At 41.9% G+C, this 17,672-nt stretch overlaps 1 pseudogene; it reads right to left on the reverse strand.

Annotated features, from left to right (window-relative positions):
* The window catches only part of LOC116511673, a 108,850-nt pseudogene that overhangs the window by 31,417 nt on the left and 59,761 nt on the right, over positions 1 to 17,672 (reverse strand).

The raw sequence follows: 17,672 nt of genomic DNA on the forward strand, positions 1-17,672 counted from the left end.
CCCTCCCGAAGGGAGGCGGTAACGACCGCTTGGATCCAGCCTCGTGTCCTCACTGCTGTTGGCAACCAGCCAGGAGGGACACGGGTCCAGTATACAGGTGGAGGCACTCACAGCTCGTATGGCCTTGTCCACATCCCCAGAGGCAACATCCTGAAACTCAACCCAGAGATGGTCTGCCAAGCTATCATCCTGTGTCTCGGCTGGATCTGCAAAGGTGGAGTCCAAGTCCGACCGAAACCGAGCAACTTTGTCTGCTAAGAACTGGACATATTCCTCAGCCTTATCCTGCAGGGAGTCCCCCGCATCCCTCCTATTTAGGAGGGAGCAGGTTATCCTAAACAGGGCGGCTGGGCGGGACTCAGCGGACGCAACCAAGGTGGCAATATATGTTCTTTTTGTTGTCCTCAATGCCCTGATATATTCCTTGGTGCATGTTGTCAAAAGCGCTCGATTCGGTTCGGACTTATCGGACCTCCACAGGTGCTCTAGGCGTCTCCTCTGGCGCTTCTTCTCCCGGAGCTCCTCGGTAAACCAAGGAGGCCTCAGGGGACCGCTGACCCGGAGGGGCCGTAGTGGCGCAATCCGGTCGAGGGACCCCGATGCCGCCGAGTGCCAGGCGGCAACCAGAGTCTCCGCCGAACTGTGGGCAAGAGTATCAGGAATAACCCCAAGCTCCGTCTGGAACCTCAGAGGGTCCATAAGTCGCCTGGGGCGGAACCACCTGGTCGGTTCCTCCTCCCTACAGTGGGGGTTTGGCCTCCGGAAGTCAAGCCTCAGTAGGCAGTGGTCTGACCACGACAGGGGTATGATCTCATTACCCCTCAGACCAAGATCACAAGTCCACTGCTCCGAGAGGAATACGAGGTCGAGCATGTGACCCGCTGAATGGGTTGGGCCCCAAATTACATGGGTCAAGCCCATGGCTGTCATGGAGGCCATGAACTCCTGTGCACCGTCAGAGTGTTCACCGAGCGAAGGCAAATTGAAGTCCCCCAGAACCATAAGTCTGGGGAACTCAATTGCTAGCTCGGCTACTGACTCGAGGAGCGAGGGGAGGACTGCTGCAACGCAGTTGGGAGGCAGGTACGTTAGCAGCAGACCCACTTGACCCTTGAGGTCCAACTTCACCAGCAGGGACTCACACCCGACAAGCTCCGGAGCAGGGATACTACGAGGTGCTAAAGACTCCCGGATAATGATAGCCACACCGCCACCCCTTCCCTGGGCTCTCGGCTGATGAAGCACCTGAAATCCTTCTGGGCACATCTCTACGAGGGGGACTCCTCCCTCCGGGCCCAGCCAGGTTTCAGTAATACATGCCAGGTCTGCCCTCTCGTCTAAAATTAAGTCCCGGAAGAGGGGAGCCTTGTGAACAACAGACCTGGCATTTAGCGACAACAGCCTGAGACCAGGGTCCTGACTACTCGCGCCATCTGGCCTCGGAGTGGGACTCATAGGGCCGGAAGGAGGGATCTCTGTGATGTAGCGAGCCCTCCTTCCCCGGTAATGGCCAGCCCTAAAGTCCCCGCCATATCTGCCCCTCCCTGTTACGACCCACTCCCGTGGCCGTAGTCCCCCCAACCACCCCGGTTTATGCCAAGTTGTCCAAGTGTGAGTTTCACCAGGCTAAGATTGACTACCTTGGGTATCGCATCTCTCCTGCTGGCATTGAGATGGACCTTGGGAAGGTGAAGGCGGTCACTGAGTGGGAAGCACCCAGGACTCGCAGGCAGTTGCAAAAATTTTTGGGTTTTGCTAACTTCTACCGCCAGTTCATTCCTTCTTTTGCCAAAATTGCGCTTCCCATAACAAATTTGCTGAAATCCAAGGGTGGACCTAAACCTAAACCTAGCAAGCCACTAGACTGGACCATGGAATGCCAGGCGGCTTTCGAGAAACTGAAGCGCCTTTTTGCTGCGGAGCCGGTGCTGAAGCATCCCGACACGGACTAGCCTTTCGTCGTCCAAGCTGATGCCAGCGACGTCGCTGTTGGGGCCGTCTTGCTGCAAGCCAACGACCAAGGTAACTTGCAACCTTGCGCGTACACCTCCCGCAAACTCACAGACACTGAGAGATGTTAGGCTGTTTGGGAAAAGGAAGCGTTTGCAGTGCGGTGGGCCCTGACCATGTGGCGCCATTTTCTGGAAGGCGCTAAGCACCCTTTTGAGGTGTAGACTGACCACAAGAATTTGGAGGCATTGAGGACACCGCGCCGTCTATCCCCCAAACAGATGCGGTGGGCCCAACATTTCAACCGTTTCAACTTCACTCTCAAGTACATCCCTGGGGGGAAGAATTTCATGGCGGACGCTCTGTCCAGACTCCCTCAATACAATTGCTCTAAGCTGAGCGTTGTTCAACCTGTTGTTCCTACTTCCAGCCTGGCAGCCCCAGTGGTTACTCGCCAGCAGGCACGCTCGAAAGTGGAGGTGCCTCAGGATTTTCTTTCTGACCTCAAATGCGCCTTCCATCAGGATGACTGGTTCCAGACACATCAGGATGAGTGCACGATGAGAGACGATTTGCCGTGTATCGGCTCCAAACTGTATGTCCCCGCCTCACTTTGTCTGGGCGTCCTCAAACGAGCTCACGATTCCAAATTGGCGGGTCACTTTGGGTTCGTAAAAACTCTGCATTTAGTGAAGAGACAATTTTGGTGGCCCTCTTTGAAGAAAGACATTGAACTTTATGTTGCCAGTTGTCAAGTTTGTGCGGCCGCAAAGAGGCCACCTGGGAAACCACAGGGCCTGCTTCAGTCTGTCGCCCGACCTGTCGCCCCTTGGAAGGAAATTTCTATGGACTTCATTGTTGAGCTCCCCGAGAGCCAGGGGCACACCGTCATTTGGGTGGTTACAGACTTATTTTCGAAACAAGTTCACTTCGTACCGTGCCACAAAATTCCTTCCACTAAGGAACTAGCTAAACTTTTCATTTCCCACATTTACCGGTTGCATGGAGTGCCTGATCGCATCATCTCCGATAGGGGTGTGCAATTCACCTGTTTTTTGGAGGGGATTTCTCAAACGCATTGGCTCCGCCCAGGGCCTTAGCTCCGCCTACCATCCACTGACTAATGGCGCTTGTGAGAGGACTAATTCTGTTTTGGAACAATATTTACGTTGTTTCATCAATTATCAGCAAGATGATTGGGTGGACTTGTTACCGCATGCTGAGGTGGCCTACAACAATTCTGTCCATACCAGCACTGGTTTCACACCTTTCCGGGTTGTTTATGGTCAAGATTTTGTTCCGATTCCTGAGTTGCCTTGGGACCAGCCGCAAGTTTCTTCAGTCGCTGAGTGGAGCGAACGTCTGAGCCATGTTTGGCCCTTAACTCTTGCAACTTTGGATGCTGCCCATCGTGCTCATAAGAAACAGGATGATAAGAAGAGTACGCAGCCTTATCAGTACCGGGAGGGTGACTTGGTTTACTTCTCCACGAAATTTCTTCGCACCACGCAGAGGTCCAAGAAATATGGGGCCGAAATATGTGGGCCCATTTCCCATCATAAAAGTCATCAACCCTGTGTCCGTTCGATTGCAGCTGCCCAAGCATCTCAACCGTGTTCACCCAGTATTCCACATTAACCTCATTAAACCTGTTCGTGTTTCGCATTTACATCCGCCAGATGACCCTCCACCCGCTCCTTTGTTGATTGATGGTGAACAACATTTTGAAGTTCGTGAAATTCTGGACTCCCGCAAGCAGCGTAATCGCATCCAATACTTGGTAGCTTGGAAGCATTTTCCTCCTTCCCATACGGAATGGGTTGACAAGTCCCATGTTCGTGCTCCCCGCCTGCTTCAGAAGTTTTATGCCGCTTATCCTGAAAAGCCTTAATTTTCTCTCCCCTCCCCCTATTTCTTTTTCTGTTTTGTTGTTTGTCTGTTTGTTTGTGTTTTTTCGTTTTCTAGGCTTGATCGCCTTTTTCCGGGGGACGGCCGGATGTTAGCTTCTGCTTTGCTATTGCTTCAGCTGCCATGAAACGGGGAGGGAGGGCATGGTATTTGGGAGGGGTTACTCATTGTGCTGGAGGAATGTTCTGGAGCTCACCGGTTGACCCGACTACGCATGCGTGGGTATTTCCCGCCAGGACTAACGGCACTGACATTCCATCTTTGTGATGCCGTTTGAAGTTATCTCACACCTGACACTTGGAAGAGTTATGATTGGACTGAGACTATGATGCCAAGGGGTGGGGAATGGGCTATTCTATATATCAATTGTTTTGCGCCTAATTAATCAGACTTCGCTATGCCTTGCCTTTAACCATTTTTAATTAGTAAAAGTACATTTGATTTCTACGCATGGAGTCTCATGGTCTTTCTTTTCTAATTAACTTATGGAGAGGAGCTGACACACAGTGACTCAATTTATGACCATTTTAAAAAGGATTGTAAAATCAAGTCAGGTCATGTATTGCACCTCTTAATGACTGGGCTCAATTGTGGCTGTTAAGTGAGGACAATAAGTAGTTCTTGACTTATGACCACAATTGGGACCAGAACCGTAACTAAGTGATGCAGACTTTCAGTGAATTGTGTCCAGTTTTATAACTATTTTGTTATGGTCTTTAAGCAAATTCACCCATTTAATTTGCTTTTCAGAAGTCCCCTGGGAAGGTCATAAATTATGGTCACATGATCCACAGACACTGCAAGTACTGCAAAAACATGCTGATTGCCAAGCACCCATGTTTATCATAAGCCCAGGAACATTGCCAAAGCTGAAAATGCAATAACTGGTAGTTAGTCACTGCTTTCAGGTCCCTCGTAACTTTAAACAGTTGTTAAATAAATGGTTATAGTATAAAGACTACCTGTATCTATATTATAAATCAAGAGGTAGTGCATAAAATGTAGAAAACACAGGTCACAGAAACAGGGATATTAGCTTTTATATGTAAGATTATTTCATTATAGCAATGTTAAATATATTTAAAATAAAAATTCTATATACAGAAAGCATCTGCACAATAAAGTTACCCATTATATTTTTTTTGTAATTTATTGTTTCTTTTCATTTCTTGATCTAGTCGCGTTTCCACTGATCGCTTTAATTCTAGTACCTTCTTTATTTTTTTCTTTTCATTCTCAAACTGTAAAAGAATAAGAACATAATTTCCAGACTTGACAACATTTTAAATAGCATATGTTTTAACGCACAGATAAATCTGTGATGGCATTCCACCTTCATTTTGATCTTTGTGAAATAAAATGACTATATTGAAATATATTTTATTTCTTGACATATATATTTATTTCCAAATTTTGTAATTTTCAAAATGACAGTTTTATTAAGACACTGATACTCTGCCCAGATTTTAAATGAGCATCCTGATGCTACAGTGCAGGAGCAATCTATCAGAAAGTTCCAGTGGTGGTAAAACTTTCTGCTAAGAAGCTGAAGCGTGTACTATGAAACAAATAAGGTAATTTGGAACTAAGTTTTGGGTTTTCATGAGCTTTTGCAATTAAATTTTTGAACCGCACCCATCTGTGAAGGCTAACAGCATGCCAAACCATGTCAAAAAGGATTTAAATCCTTTTCATTTTCAGAACTCACAAAGGATAGAGAGTAAAAATAACTTTTACTCAACTTTTTTCAGTTTGTACAGAAGTAAAAAATGTTTTTCTACTGTTATTTGAACCTTAGGAAATATTGTTTTATTTATGATCTTTCAAAATTCTCAATGCAAATTTATTATTTAAACAGCTAGAAGGATTTAAAAATACTGCTTCCTAAAAGCATTGTGAATCTATCAGTTACATACATAAGCAGATAATATAAAAACATAAAGAACCCTCATCTGCACCATTAAAATCCATGCCCACTAAAAAATCTGTGAGGGAAAAGACAAGTCACACTTTTACAGCATGATGTTCACATCTGAATCAGTTATGACTGCTTCTCTCATCCAGATAACTTCTGATTCTGATCACATACATAATGAAATCCTTAATGAATTTTGAATCCAAGATGTTTAAGGCTTATTTATTGTTCATATGAATCAGCTCATATGGATGCTTTATTTCTTCAATTTTCCATGATCCTGTGAGGTAGTTTGAACTGAGTGACTTAGTGACTGGTCTAAAGCACCACGACTCGGTGAGTTTCCTATGGCTGAACATGGACTTAAACTTGCTCTCCCTAGTCTGAGTCTGATACCTCAACCGTAATACCATTTTTTCTTCATCATTTCCAACACAGTGAATTGTTGATACTGAACCTACCTGAGATATTAGTTCTGTCTTTTCCTTATCAAGCTCAGAAAGGCGAATCTCAAGTTTTGATTTCAATTTCAGTTCTTTTTCCCACAAATTCTGATGAGCATCATGTGCCGTTACTGAAAGCATATTTTCCTTCTGGGCCTGAGGAGAAATTGAATTACTTTTGAATGAAAAGCATTACAAAGAAGCCCTTGAAATAGCCAAGGCACCTTTATGTAGGTACAGAATTTAATTCAGATAACAAAGATCAGATTTCTGTGTGGAAATGGTAGATTGAAGACAGTGCCAATGGCCATGGTAAATGAAGAGTCAACAAGTAAATGGGCTCTGTAATCTTTCTCCAGGCAAGCAGACGACTTATCCACAAATGTTCCAGACAGTTGGATTTACAGTTCTGGGAGACAAGGTTATAGCCATCTTGCTCAAAATACCCAGACTCTGGGTTGGTATACCTTCTTTCCTAAAGTTTGTTATATTTTTAATACAAGAGCAGGATTCCACACTCATGTTTAGTCCATTTGAAATCCATTTCAAATGCTATTATTCATATTTCCTTTACATCTTTATTGCTAATTTGACAATCAATGGCTACATAAATGATTGTGTGCTTTTATTTGAGAATAAAATAAAATATTTATTTCTCGGGAGAGAATAATATTAAGCAAAGATACAATAGTCTCTTAAGAAAATTCACACTTTATGTCAACTCCGAGGCCTGAAGCTGCCATTCAGGGGAGAAGACTGGGCCAGCCTCCAAGACTCACCATCCCACCTACACAAACTGAAGAAATTCATGCTTACAATCCATGATTAATTGCCAGGTGGTTCCACTCTGGGTCACAAGGTGATGGTGTGCGCATGCGTGGAGTGCAGCTTATCTTAATTACCAAGGTAGTTATAAAAGGTGATGGGAAGCACAGGGTGGCAGCTCTGACAATTTATTCATTGCCTTATGCTTGGTTGGTCAGTTCGTGTTAAAGGAAGAATACAAACTGCATTTCAAACCGTTTCTGTGTTTGGCTGGTTTCATTATCCCTTCGAAACCTGACACTTTAAGCATGCATGCCTATTCAGACATCCACAGGATCAAATACTTTCATTAAAATAATAAAAGAAGTATCATAAAGTCTGCTTCTTTTGAATCCCCACATACATTACTGTTATATTTCTTTAAATATAAATAATCATAAAGGTTATATATGATTTTATAAAATGTGTCCACAGCACTGCATAAGGCTGTGTTTGAGCACAATAAGGAGTCTGGTCAATTTACACTTTTTGACAAAACTACAAGCCTTAAATGTGGTTCCTGAGGAGATTATGGTCTCCTTTGATATAGTGTCCTGTTCTGACCCCCTTCGTCCTACACCAAAGCACGCCGAGACAAAGATACTTCAAGGATTTATTAACACACAGACAGGACCTTGGCAGCAATCCAGCACAGTCCAGACTTTGGCAGCAATCCAGCCTGCCAAGCTAGCCACGAGAGTTCTTCAACTTTAATGAATACGTTGACTCCTGCAAAGGGTGTGTGCACAATCATTCCTTTTATAGGCTAGAGAGGAGCCTAATTACCACCAGCTGAGTGCAATTATCTCCTGTAACTGCGTAACTGTTCTTTACGCACTGTCAGTTACGCACCCTCAGGGAAAAGGGTGGCCTATAAATAATAAATTAAACTAAAACTAAACTACGCCTATTAGCTCTCCGTTGCTGGGCATCCAGGACCAACTCCCTTGTTTCTTCTCCACTGCTCCAATACATGACGTCACAATCACTCTCCCTTATCTCCTCCACACTGGTCCAAGGTTCAGGTGCCTCCTGGTGGCCAACCAGCCTCTCTATGCCCTGCTCAGAGTTGGAACCCTGTCCAGGGTCCCCCACATCCTCCAGAGCCGACTCATAGGGCCCCTCACTGTCGGAGTCTGGTGACAGCTCCAACGGCTCCCCCTTTAGATCTTTTTATTAACACTGTTTTTATAGCTGAAATATTTATATCTAATAGTAACAATTATTAAATTTGAAAAATATTATATTAGCCATAACTAGTTTCAAAACACCAATAGCTCTCAAAGTGAATACATTTTAGCAAATTGCCAATAATGATACCAAGTCTCAATTCATATTTTGTTTTTTTGACAATCAACTAAATAGGATCAGATCTGATTAGTGTGTTGAATGGGAGATCCCTGAATTACAGGTAGTCCTTGATTTATGACTGGTTGTTTAATTACCATTCAGAGGTATGACAGTCTCAGAATGAGTGCTTGTCTTGAGGTTCTAGGAGAGTGCAGCTATCATATACCTTTGACCAAGATCGGTATACTTATTCTATTTGGGATGGTTATCCTCTTCTACCAAGTTCGGGAGGGATGCACATAAAACAATGCAGGAGGAAGACGATTCTCGACTATCCAGACAGATTAGCCAAATCAACCGTGGTAGTCAATGGGGTGACAGGTATTGCAGTCAGATCCCGCTCACATTCAAAATGGGTGTTTTATGGCCCAATGATTTGTGATGTCATTTTCCAGTTTCCATACAGTACAAAAGATTTGTAGTTTGTAGTTTAAATTTATTTATAGGCCGCCCTTTTCCCTAGGGGGACTCAGGGCGGCTTACAACATATAGGGAGGGAATACACACAATGACAGTTAAAAGAGAACAACACATAATTAAAAATAAAAAGCAACATTCATTCATCATTCAGGTGGGGACAGATTATGATCTTTAACCCCAGGCCTGACGGGATAGCCAGATCTTGAGGGCTGTGCGGAAGGTCTGGAGGGTGGTGAGGGTACAGATCTCCACGGGGAGATCGTTCCAGAGGGTCGGAGCTACTACTGAAAAGGCTCTCCTCCGCGTAGTTGCCAGTCGGCACTGACTGGCGGATGGAACTCGGAGGAGGCCTAATCTGTGAGATCTAATAGGTCGCAGGGAGGTAATTGGCAGGAGGCGGTCTCTCAAGTACCCAGATCCACTACCATGGAGGGCTTTATAGGTGGTAAGTAGCACCTTGAAGCGCACCCGGAGATCAACAGGTAGCCAGCGCAGCTCGCGGAGGATAGGTGTTATGTGGGCGAACCGAGGTGCACCCACAATCACTCGCGTGGCCGCATTCTGGACTAGGTGAAGTCGCCGGATGCTCTTCAAGGGCAGCCCCATGTAGAGCACGTTGCAGTATTCCAGCCTAGAGGTCACAAGGGCACGAGTGACTGTTGTGAGAGCCTCCCGTTTCAGGTAGGGTCGCAACTGGCGCACCAGGCGAACCTGGGCAAATGCCCCCCTGGTCACAGCCGACAGGTGGTGATCAAAGGTCAGCTGTGGGTCCAGGAGGACTCCCAAGTTGCGAACCCTGTCTGAGGGGTGTAATGTTTGACCCCCCAGCCTGAGTGATGGAACACTAGCCAAATTATTGGGAGGGAAACACAACAGCCACTCGGTCTTTTCCGGGTTGAGTACAAGCTTCTTAGCCCTCATCCAGTCCCTAACGGCTTCAAGACTCCGGTTCATCACGTCCACCGCTTCATTGAGTTGGCACGGGGCGGACAGATACAAGTGTGTATCGTCCGCGTATTGGTGGTATCTTATCCCGTGCCTCCGGATGATCTCGCCCAGCGGTTTCATGTAGATGTTAAATAGTAGGGGGGATAAGACCGACCCCTGCGGCACCCCATATGTTAGGGGCCTAGGCGTCGATCTCTGCCCCCCAACCAACACCGACTGCGACCTGTCCGAGAGGTAGGAGGAGAACCACCGCAAAACAGTGCCTCCCACCCCCACCTCCCGCAGTCGTCGCAGAAGGATACCATGGTCGATGGTATCGAAAGCCGCCGAAAGGTCAAGGAGAACCAAGATGGAGGCATGGCCTCCATCCCTGGCTCTCCAGAGATCATCGGTCAATGCGACCAAAGCGGTTTCTGTGCTGTAACCGGGCCTGAAGCCGGACTGGAATGGGTCAAGGTAGCTGGCTTCCTCCAAGGACCGCTGAAGCTGGGAGGCCACCACCTTCTCAACAACCTTCCCAACAAATGGGAGGTTGGAGACTGGACGATAATTGTTAAGAACGGCTGGATCCAAGGATGGTTTCTTCAGGAGGGGTCTCACCACCGCCGCTTTAAGTGCGGAGGGGAAGAGTCCCTCCCGAAGGGAGGCGGTAACAACCTCCTGGATCCAGCCCCGTGTCACCTCTCCGCTGTTAGCAACCAGCCAGGAGGGACACGGGTCCTGTACACAGGTGGAGGCACTCACAGGTCTCATAGCCTTGTCCACGTCCCCGGGGGCAACATCCTGAAACTCAACCCAGCGATGGTCTACCAGATTATCCTCCTGTGCCTCGGCTGGATCTGCAAGGGTGGAGTCCAGATCCGACCGAAACCGAGCAACTTTGTCCGCTAAGAACTGGGCATAGTCTTCAGCCCTACCCTGCAAGGGTTCCCCCGTATCCCTCCTATTCAGGCCATGCAGTTGGATTTGGACTTCCAACTGCATGGCTTGTTTAATGACTCAATAATTTGCTTAATGGCTGTCATAAAAATGGTTGTAAAATTGGGTCTGGGCACACGGTGCCTTGACTTATGACCATCAAGACTTACACCCAAAATTCACTTCCAGGGAACATGGCTAACTGAACACACACCCGGGGAGAGATCTCCAAAGGACTTTTCCCTGGGGTGTTGCTCTTCTGCCTTCTAACTGAAGGGATTGATATCCCATCAGCTTTTATGACCCACCTGGCGATGGTGTGTTGAAGAACTTCCCCTCAGAATCCTTCAATACAGCTGTAAGCCAGAAAATGGTTTCTGGAGTTGAACCCCAAAGGTATCTACATGCCAAAAACTGGGAGGGAAGAGGCTGCAATCTGTTTGGAGGTTGAAGTAGCTGTCATTTGGAAATCCACCTTTCAAACGGACAGTAAGTTATGCCTACCTCTTCTTAATCACCTTCAACGATTATTATTCTATCTTAAGCCAACTTCAAAGAGGCTCTTTCTAGCAATGGCCTACTATTTCTTGAAGAGCTGTTTTTTGAGGAATTTTTTTGTCTCAATGAACAATGGAGAAGGCTGCTAAGGCAAGCCAAATAAGGAAGTGTGCTGAGAAAATAAAAGCTGTTAGAGAAAGATAAAGATAGAAAGCTGTGATTTTAGTTTACTATTGAAGTAACTGGTAGCTTGATCTCCTTAGCTGTGGGTGGCTAAAATCTTCTGATATTGACTACAAGAGGAAGCCAAGTTGGTGGAGCAAAGTATTAGATATATATTTGAAAGGTCCCTAAATAAAATGTGCCAATTTGTTGAAGAGTTGTTCTCTGATGACAAAAAAATCCTCTCAAACTACTTCTGAAATGTACACATGTGGAGAATGTTACAAAACTGCCAATGCAATTTCACAAGTAGCTGAAAATGCAGAGGACTTTATCGCAGATTTGGAAGAATGGGATATTAAATTTCTCTTTCACCTTCACTACTATGGTTCAAATGTAAAACCTCTCAACACAACTGAAAGAAGAATGTCGAGAAAAAAAGAGAAATTGGGAACTTTTCTTTAAAGACATTAATAAGGTTGAGGAACTTGTGATAAAAAGAAAGGCCTACAAGTCTTTGATACTTCCAGAGAATAAAAAAGATTTTACTCCATGAAGATAAGCTGGAAGCAGTGACTTAAACTTAATGAGTTAACTGAAATCAGGATGCATTTTTCTCTACTTGATATGTGCAGCTAAAAGAAAGTTCTGAGACAAAATTTGAAAATGTATTTTTTACATATAAATAATGCTTAAGTAACTCTTACAGTAGGCAAAACTTATTGAAAATGTATTTGAGAGTATCTGTATTAAGAGAAAGTTAAAGAAAATAATGTAGCAGTTTAAAGAAAAACTGTATGTTAAAAAGGATGTTTACAAAAGGAAAAAAGAAGGGAGCTAAATGCAATACTGAAGTTCAAAACGTATGTTAAAAAGTCAAAGAAAAAGACATATTAGAAAGTTTTGATTTTTAAAAGTGTTTTGTTTTTAAAAAGTTTAGTACTTTGAAAAAAATGGGTGAAACCCCCCCTTTTTTTCCAGTAAGGCCAAAGAATTTGAAAGAATACAATAAATTTTATAAATGAAAATGGTGACAATTCACAAAGATTACTAGGTGGAAATAGAAATACACATTATTTCCCTAGCAAGGAAGATAAAGCAGAAATGGTTAAATTGACTCCTTTATTTAAAGAGGAAATTTTTTTCTTATTTGGATATCACTTCTGGAATTTGTGCTTGTAAAGAAAAAAAATGAAACTTTGACCTTGATTTTGTTGATTAGAAAGATTTGGTGTTATAGGAATGGCTAGTTATATATTAATGTAGCAAAAAGCAAAAAGTTGAGTTTGGAATGTGTTTATCTTGTACTGCGCCAAGAAGATTTGGAAGCCAATGCCCCCTTTTCTTTCTTTTTCTCTTCCCCCTTGTATCTCACATACCCCTTTGTTTGGAACTAATAAAAAAGGAGCCCCCCGGGCATCGCTGGGGGCCAAGCTTCATCACAAGAAGGATTTGTCCGGTGTCTTTCTTCTCATTCGGCTACAAGCATGAGCGGCCCATCAGGAGCGTGTAAAAGCCGCAGTTCTCTTAAACTCTCTGATATCTATTTTTTTCTTGTGCAATATATAAAGATTAACAGAAATAAAAGGGAATGATCTATGTGAAATGTGTTGATTATCTTATATATGAATTATCCTTGTCTCGAAAATACTACTGATCGTTTCATTTTTTTTAAAAAAAGCAGAATACCTGGTGGTTTAGTTGTTCCTCTAAATTGATTTTTGCTGTCTGTAAACTGGTTATCAATTCTTCAAGACGATTATGAACCTAGATCACCACAAAAGAAATCAAGTCATTATGCAAGTTGCAAAAGTCTTCAGTCTTCAGAAATTCTCTAAAAATCTATTTTGTTATTTACATTCCTTACTATTGTTACATTCATGATTTCAAAATTTTTAATAAATTTATTTAGGACTTCTGAAAATGAAAGAAACTAATTATGCTATAATAGCTTCTGAAATATTTCATTTTTTAAAATTATAAAAAACAGTAATTAAACATGAAATCTTATTTCCCCAAAATATTAAGACTGACTTACAGAAACACTATCCTGTAGGTCTTTTTGAAGTATCTCAATTCTATTACATTGCTGGTTCGTTGTAGCTTCATATCTGGCATTTTCTATTTCAAGTCTTAAAAGGAAAACACATAGTCTCAAAACGGGATACAATGCAACTATATTTCTTCCTCTTTATGTGTTTCAATTATTCTATACCATATGGAAATATAAATTGAAGAATTTTTTTTATCAATTCTCATAATTTAGCACATTTAAATTTCAGCATGTTTTACCTCTGTATATGCTCTTCTAATTGTTTTATAGTATTATTTGTTTCTGATGATGCTACCAGAAGATCCTGTAGTTTCTGAGATGCCACACTTGCTTCACGTTCCTTAATATCCAAAGCATGTTTTAATTCATGAGTAGATCTTTCACAATGGATAGTCTGTGCTTCTGAATCTTGCAACTGTAAAATGTGAGAGCCAATGTGGCTTAGCCAAAAAATAGGTGCAATGTGCTCCTGCTATGATATACCCTATTCCAGTCTAGTCACCCCATCCTAGACCCCTGTAGTTTCTAAATCTCCTTCAAAGGCATCCCTATACAGAACACATTGAAGTAATTTTACTGGGAAATAACTAGTGAATAGATAATAGAAGCAAGATAATCTCTTGTTTCACATACAATGAAACATCATGAACAAATGGCAAATAGGCACTTTTGTTTACAACTGCTCCTTTGAAGGAAGAACAAAACAGGAAAAGCCCCTCCCCATTTGCTGAGATTTCCTCCAACAAGAATGTCTTCAATCCAAGCAACAACTCAACAAGCTCAGCATACTTGATGATGACGGAAAGAAGAAACCTCAATATTATTTGTATAGAGAAGGTGCCAGACCTGTAATTTTTGATAATCATTAATGCACTGATTACACACAGAAGTTGAGTAGCCTGGGGGACACCATAACCTTTATGTATCCCTCAGTAAAAATGCCAGAGAGCCAAATGATATTCTACTTTCTGGAAGGTATTCTCGATGTAGGAACAGAACCATGACAAAACTATTTCAAAAACTAATGCATCAGAAAGTTGGATGTCATCTCTTCTGCTCCCATAGTAAAGCATTTAATAAACTGTTGGAAGCATACCTTACATTTCATCCTTTCTATTTCCTTCAGAAGTTGCTGTTTATCCTCCTCCAAGTCAATACGATAACGTGTTGAAACTTCCAATGAAGCTTCTGTCATGGATTGTTTTTTGAGGGAATCTGCAAGCTCTTGCTGCAATTGCCTTATTGTACTCTAAAAGGTTTTTAATGAAATAATTCATACAAAATAGACTGAAATGGTTGCATTTTAATTTATCCAAGTAATATTTATAATAGGTAAAAATGTTCAATCATGTATATTTCATGTCTATATGAAATATCATATAGTTTGTGCATGTATGCATATGTCTCTATGTTCATATATATATCATACAAAAATAATTTTCTTTCCTGACCAACATTGCTATCAACCAAAGCAATGAACAATTTACTAGCAGAAGGAATACAAAAATTATTTAAAGTAACTTTGAAGTGTGCTTAATTTTATATATACCATCTAATAGTTGTGCTGTAAAATGGCAGTATTTCACTTCCTTATAAAGTTCATTATCATATTCAATAAATATATAATTAATATCTCCCTTGGAGACAAGGGAAATTAAGCTTAATTAGATTTCTGTATCCTGAAAAATGATCATTGCTGGAATTGACAGAACATAAATCATACTTACCTCTCTGTCTATTTTATCAGATTCATATTTAATGACTTGGTCCTTTAAATTATTACATTTTGTGATTAATTCTTTATTTCTCTCTTCCATTATCTGAGCTTGCTTTTCAGTATCAGCTCTGAGCTTATTAAAAATATCACTGAATTTATCTTGAACATCAGTCACTGCTTTTTCTTTGATAATGCCCTTCTTCTGAAAATCTTCAAGTTGTTGTCGAAGTAAGAGATTTTCACTTTGGACCTGTGCTAAACGTTCTTGCATAGATTCCTGTTTTATTACATATTTGTTTATTTGATCCTTTGCGACTTGTTGTGCATTTTCAAGTTCTTTCACTTGACACTGTGACTGGTTTAGGTCTCTTTGAATACTATCTAACAGCAAGTTCTTTTCCCGGAGACCGTGAGTTGCATGGTGAAGCTCCTTTTCTAGACTATTAGCTTTACTTTCAGCTTTCGCTAACTGTTGAGACAAGCCACTGTTTATTTCTCGTACAGTACATACATCGTGGTTCAATTTATCTTTTAAGCGGAGCCATTCATCCCTCTCTCGCTGAAGCAATCGTTCAAGATCACTTTTTGATACCTGACAACGATCAAGTTCCTGAAGAGCAGAACTCAAACGAGACCGTAGTGAATCAAGTTCTATTTCCAATCTTTCTTTATTTTCCTTGAAATGTTCCAATTTGGATGCTACCATTGCAACTTCAGTTTGTGATACATTTATTTGTCCATTGTACTGAAAAACCGTTTGAGTCAAAGCGTCTTCATTTAGTTTCAGTTCTTTTTTAAGTTCTTCATTTTTTTCTTTCAAACTTTCATTTTCTTCCAAATATTTGCTTTCATCCTCCTGATGTTGAATCCTGATGTGCTCAAGTTCTAATTTTAATAGAGCAACTTCATCTTGGAGTTTTTGATTTCTGTGTAATAATTCTGTTTCATGGTCATGATTATCAATTATCTGAATATTTAATAAGCAGAGGGTTAACAAATAAATAAATTCATAGAATCCAGAGATGTAAGCTACATTCTAAGAGATCAGACAAATTTATGTTGGATAAATGTTATCAATCAACAGGTAACACTCTAAACCAGTGTTTTTCAACCACTGTGCCGTGGCACACTAGTGTGCCGTGACATAGTGTAAGGTGTGCCGTGGGAAAATTACTTTATATATAGTCAATATAGGGACAGAGTTAAAAATTTTTAACATTTTCTAATGGTGGTGTGCCTCGTGATTTTTTTCATGAAAAAAGTGTGCCTTTGCACAAAAAAGGTTGAAAAACACTGCTCTAAACATCTACATATCTAAACATTACTTAAGAAATGGAAACATTATGTGTCTCATGAGTTTCTAAGAGAGACTATGTAAAAGGCGCTGCTACACATGCATTCTAATTGTGGCTTTCAAAGCATTCATTAAACACACTGAGAACAAATACTGTATCTGGATAGTTTGTGTATGAACAACAATTATTTTTCATTCTTATAGAGCATAACAGATGTGTGATAATATGACAACTATGTATTTTCTTTTCAAAATAGTATACTCTATATTTTCTTAATTTTAATCAAGCTTACTCTATCGTGGAGATCATTTATAGCAATATAAAAAACCCTCTCAATTTCTTAAGCAAAAGTTCATTAGACATTGCATTTATTAAGTTTATTTATAAACCACACTTCTAAAGCACGCACCTCATAGTCTGTCTATAGAACCTGAGAGAGAACTGAACTAACAAAAAAAAAAAAGAGAAACAAATTCCATACTGTGCCTTTTTCTTTACTGTTTACATAAAATGTGTTCCTTGCAGAGTACCATATTTTCACGCATATATCCCGCCCACGCAAATAACCCGCTCATGCAAATAACCCGGTTTTCAAGATTTATGCAAAAAAGTTTTTATACACCCCGCCTTCTTATATAACCCGCGACGCTTCTGTCCTTGTAAGATAGATATAACTCACGTACAAGAAAAAAGGTGGTTTTCTTTGCAAATATAGTATTTTATTTTTACTTCTCTGTAAAAAACCACTCATATCGGGGGCTCTCTTTGCTTGTATACTGCTTTTAAATTGGCTGTGTAAAACGCGTCGATGAGAAGTTCCTCTGGCGAGTAATTATGACGTCACAATTATTCATACCGAAAGGGATTGTGGGTCTGGCGTGTTTGTCGCTACTACGTCCCCGTGTGAAAGGCCACGGGTGTCACAACTGGCGGGTGCGTATTTTGAAACCGTGCTACCGGGGATGAGGATTTCGGGGTCACTGGGGTTTGCCTCGCCATGACATTAAAGTACTTCATTTAAAAAGGAGTTCCGGGAGGGCTGTCGTGTAAAATATTTTCCGTATACCCCACCCACTTTTATACCCCGCGGGGGGCATGCGGGGTAGGTAAAAACGCACATTGCCCGCGGGTTATATGCGTGAAAATACGGCATGCTCAGAAAGTTTTAAATAGTTAGTTCACAATTTATGACCACTTATTCAGCAAAGGGTTGATGTTACCCTGGTGCTAAAAACAAGGTCTTATAACCCATGACTGAATTTATGGCCATCACAATGCCTATGTGATTGTA

The sequence above is a fragment of the Thamnophis elegans genome, chromosome 7 (genome assembly GCF_009769535.1).
Source record: "Thamnophis elegans isolate rThaEle1 chromosome 7, rThaEle1.pri, whole genome shotgun sequence".
NCBI classification, from domain to species: Eukaryota; Metazoa; Chordata; class Lepidosauria; order Squamata; family Colubridae; genus Thamnophis; species Thamnophis elegans.